We start from the raw sequence: 5139 nt of genomic DNA, 5'->3' as shown, positions 1-5139 counted from the left end.
GTTGAGTCCATTGATATTAAGAGATATTAAGGAAAAGTAATTGTTGTTTCCTGTTATTTTTGTTGTTAAAGTTGGCATTCTGTTCTTGTGGCTGTCTTCTTTTAGGTTTGTTGAGGGATTACCTTCTTGTTGTTTCTAGGGCGTGGTTCCTGTCCTTGTATTGGTTTTTTTCTGTTATTATCCTTTGAAGGGCTGGATTCGTGGAGAGATAATGTGTGAATTTGGTTTTGTCGTGGAATACTTTGGTTTCTCCATCTATGTTAATTGAGAGTTTGGCTGGGTATAGTAGCCTGGGCTGGAGTTTCTGTTCTTTTAGTGTCTGTATAACGTCCGTCCAGTATCTTCTGGCTTTCATAGTCTCTGGTGAGAAATCTGGTGTAATTCTGATAGGCTTGCCTTTATATGTTACTTGGCCTTTTTCTCTTACTGCTTTTAGTATTCTATCTTTATTTAGAGCATTTGTTGTTCTGATTATTATGTGTCGGGAGGTATTTCTTTTCTGGTCCAGTCTATTTGGAGTTCTGTAGGCTTCTTGTATGTTCATGGGCATCTCTTTCTTTAGATTTGGGAAGTTTTCTTCTATAATTTTGTTGAAGATGTTTGCTGGTCCTTTGAGTTGAAAATCTTCATTCTCATCCACTCCTATTATCCGTAGGTTTGGTCTTCTCATTGTGTCCTGTATTTCTTGGATGTTTTGAGTTAGGATCTTTTTGCATTTTACATTTTCCTTGATTGTTGTGCCGATGTTCTCTATGGAATCTTCTGCACCTGAGATTCTCTCTTCCATCTCTTGTATTCTGTTGCTGATGCTGGTATCTATGGTTCCAGATTTCTTTCCTAGGGTTTCTATCTCCAGTGTTGCCTCATTTTGGGTTTTCTTTATTGTGTCTACTTCCCTTTTTAGGTCTAGTATGGTTTTGTTCATTTCCATCATCTGTTTGGATGTGTTTTCCTGTTTTTCTTTAAGGACTTCTACCTGTTTGATTATGTTATCCTGTTTTTCTTTAAGGATTTGTAACTCTTTAGCAGTGTTCTCCTGCAATTCTTTAAGGGATTTTTGTGCTTCCTCTTTACTGTCTTCTACCTGTTTACCAGTGTTCCTTTGTATTTCTTTAAGTGTGTTATTAAAGTCCTTCTTGAAGTCCTCTACCATCATCAGGAGATATGCTTTTAGATCCATGTCTAGCTTTTCCGGTGTGTTGGGGTGCCCTGGACTGGGTGAAGTGGGAGTGCTGGGTTCTGATGATGGTGAGTGGTCTTGGTTTCTGTTAGTAAGATTATTACGTTTACCTTTCGCCATCTGGTAATCTCTGGGGTTAGTTGTTGTTGTTGTTACTGTTTAAAGATTGGAGCAGAAGCTGTGTTCCACTCACCAGCAGTCTCAAAATCCTGCGGCTGGGGTCGTGGGTAGCTGGCGGTACCCCGGTGCTGGTCCAGCCGGAAGAGGCCTGTGATCCTACTCTGGCCGGTTTTCTGCTTCCCTAACTAATGCAGTCTCTGGTCCTGCGCACAATTGGATTGGAGCAGAAGCTGTGTTCCACTCTCCAGAAGTCTTAAGATCCTGTGGCGGGTGTTGTGGGTAGCTGGCGAGTGTCAGCCGACCCTGCGCCCTAGCTACCCTGGTGCTTTTCTAACCGGAAGAGGCTTCTGGCCCTAAGTAGGCCGGATTTCTGCCTCCCCAACTAAAGCAGTCTCAGATCCCGCGTGATTGGACTGGCGCAGAAGCTGTGTTTCACTCACCAGCAGTCTCAAAATCCTGTGGCGGGGGTCGTGGGTAGCTGGTGGGTGTCAGCCGACCCTGCGCTGTAGCTACCCCGGTGCTGATCTGGCCGGATGAGGCCTGTGGCCCTACTCAGGCTGGTTTCTGCTTCCCTAACTAATGCAGTCTCAGGTCCCGCGCGCAATTGGATTGGAGCAGAAGCTGTGTTCCACTCACCAGAAGTCTTAAGATCCTGTGGTGGGTGTTGTGGGTAGCTGTCGAGTGTCAGCCGACCCTGCGCCCTAGCTACCCCGGCGCTTTTCTGACCGGAGAGGCTTGTGGCCCTACTGAGGGCGGATTTCTGCCTCCCCAACCCTCCGCTGTGCCTTCTAAAGTCTTTTAATCCGCTGTGCCTTTTAATACTGGCAAATAACAGAGCCTCTGTGAGGTCCTTTGCCTGCTCCTTACATCTCAAACCATGGCTGGTAAAGAAACCAGGGTCTGAAGGCCTAGGAAGTCTAAAATAGAAACATATCATGTATCTAAACACTGGGTTGTTTGCCACCTTCTGACTCACTGTATCCTCATACATTCAGAAATCTTCTGGTAGACCAGCTGTCCCAAATGCAATTATGTGGCTTTATTTTTTAAAGTATTTTATAAAAATACTTACTGCCTCTGAGATGTATGTATGTATGTATGTATGTATGTATGTATGTATGTATATATGTATGTATGCATGTATCTTTATGCGTGTGCATATGTGTATGTCTGTGTGCATGTACGTGTGTGCACTTGCATGTACATGTGTGTGCTCATATGTTCATGTGTATGTGTGTGTGCCTGTGTGAGTGTGTGTGTGTGTGCTATACCATATATGTCTAGGCTAGAGGACGAGTTGCAAGAGTTAGTTCTTTTCTTCCACCATGTAGGTCGAGGGGTCAAACTCCAATTGTCAGGCTTGGTGGCAAGCACTTTTATCCCCTGCGCTACTTCACTGGTCCATAAGCAGTATTTTAAAATTTCTCATCCAAGTATGCATGAATAAGGCAGTGTGAATTATGAAGAGAATCAACTAGTGTACTAACTCTTGAAATGAACACTAATTGAAATGAGATAAATTCCCACCACTTCTTCCAGTTGGGTGCATGGTCTTCATCATTATCTGCTATCATTTGTCAAGCAGTTATTTAGTGTTACAGGGACATTGAGGTATAAACAGGCTCTAGCAACTAGTTCTAGCCCACAGCATAGCCTAAAGCAACAGGAGCAGTGCTGAACCAGGCTCATTCTGATGTCCCTGTGCATATTGATATCCATGTGCACTTCTACAAGGTTGTGTTTGTCATTCCTAGCTTGTCACTTGGCATCTGTAAGGCCAGTATCTATCTAATCTGTATTTCATTTCAAAGTGTGAATAGTTCTTCTGAGCACTCTGCATCCCCAGATGAACTTCTGTCCTGGAAGATCCCATATTCTGAGTCTCACTTAAAACAAACAAACAAAATATATCTATTTTCCTATGAGGAAAGCAAGAGGCTTATTTATGACTCTCTCAAACACTGATATCCAGAAAGGAAGGGAAATTGGCTGACAGTGCACAGCAAAACGGAACAAAAGATTAGCTCTGATTAACTCAGCCTGTGGCTCTGAGTTATTTCACAGCAGCAAGGGCAGGAATCCTTGGCTGTGTTAATCATGTTTGGATGACATATCAAGTTTTATAGAAATCATTCCCAGATTGTTGTTTTGTTTCTGGCATGCTAATACAACTAATTCATCAGGAGAATGAGCAAAGGATCCAGGTTTCCTTTGATAAAACAGCCACCCCCTAGCTGTTCCCCGGTCTGGAAAGGGCTCCACTAGCCTCTTCTTCGAATGCTTGGTTTCTGAATTCAGTTGGCCACTAACAAGCACATGACAGGAGTAGATGCTCAACACAACAGGAAACAGAATTATGAGACATCTCTCCCAGGTACTTACTTCCAGGACAGTATGCTTTTCTAAATTACCTAAACATATATGCACAGCAACACAACACACACATTTCCTATAAAACATCTTGTTGGTGAGGGAAGTGATATGATGTGGGTCCGGTGCAGGACTCTCCGGAGGACTTGGGATCATTGACTCAAACAGTAAACTGATTTTGACAGTAACAGGGAGGGAGCCTCTCTCCAGCAGCTAGAACACCATTCTAAGCTATAGGGGTGATTTGATTATTGCCTCCTCTGCACTAAGGTTGGCTGATATCTATCCTTGTGTTCTGGCAGGATGGGAAAATTTGGTCAGAGTCACACAGTAAGAAGAGATGAGAAGTGGAGTCATTGTGGTGACAGGGAGAGAAGTAGATATGGTGCCTTAAATAGAGTCAAGTAGAAAATTGTTCTCAGCTGGTTCTGGGTATGAAATTCCAAAATTCATCCATCTTCTACCTTATAGGAGGGCAAGAACCTGTCAGACAAAGGAGCAATGATAAAAATTCACTGAGCCTACCTTAGACCAACGTGTATGTGCCACCCATCCTAATGGTAGCACTTAGAAAGCCACCGTATATTGGTACTTACTGAGTTTCATTAAGGTTCATTTTGAAAACTCTCTTGACTTGCACAGAACAGGTAACTTAAATGATGAATTGACATTTAATACCAATCCCAAGATTAATTTAACATTTCCATAATTCTACAAATTATAGACTTATGTTTACTATTTATATTATTATGTAATTAATATATGTAATATATTTATTTTGGAAGTAACAGGGAGGGAGGCCATTTATTATTTAGTATGATTATTAATTATACCACATATTCATGTTTTCTCTCATGAATCTGTCTTTGTAACATGCTGCTACTGCAAGATACCTGATCCAAGCAATGTAGAGAAGAAAGGGTTTCCCCTAGCTTACAGTTCCAAACAGACATGATTCATCATGGCAGGAAAAGGGGGCGGGGTCAGCCTGAGCATGAGCCAGTTAATCACATTGCATCAACGGTCAGGAATCAGAAGAAGGAGTCTCTTTAACCCTCACCATAAGTTAGCCCTCCAACAAGGCTCCCCCTCCTAAAGGCTGCATCGAACCTTCCCACACAGCGCCACCAACTGGAGACTATGTATTCAAACACATGGGCCAGTGGAGGACATTTCACTTGCAAACCACAGCACTGGGCAGGAGGGGGAAACCACACAAATGGTAAGTGATCTCACAAAGTCCTCTCATTGTCAAAAGCAGAGAGAGTCAGGAGATTGGGATTCGTAGTATCTCTAATTAGGGTGTGATCTACTTAAGGAAGACCACAGAGGGGAAGAGCCTCGAGCACATGGGCACAGGGGAAATTTTCCTGAACAGAACACCAATAGCTTATGCTCTAATATCAAAAATTGACAAATGGGACCTCATAAAATTGCAAAGATTCTGTAAGGCAAATGACAATAGGACA

The sequence above is a fragment of the Mus caroli genome, unplaced genomic scaffold, assembly GCF_978045245.1.
Source record: "Mus caroli unplaced genomic scaffold, Mus_caroli_1 scaffold_9, whole genome shotgun sequence".
Classification (NCBI taxonomy): domain Eukaryota; kingdom Metazoa; phylum Chordata; class Mammalia; order Rodentia; family Muridae; genus Mus; species Mus caroli.
Note: the sequence above shows the minus strand (reverse complement) of the source record.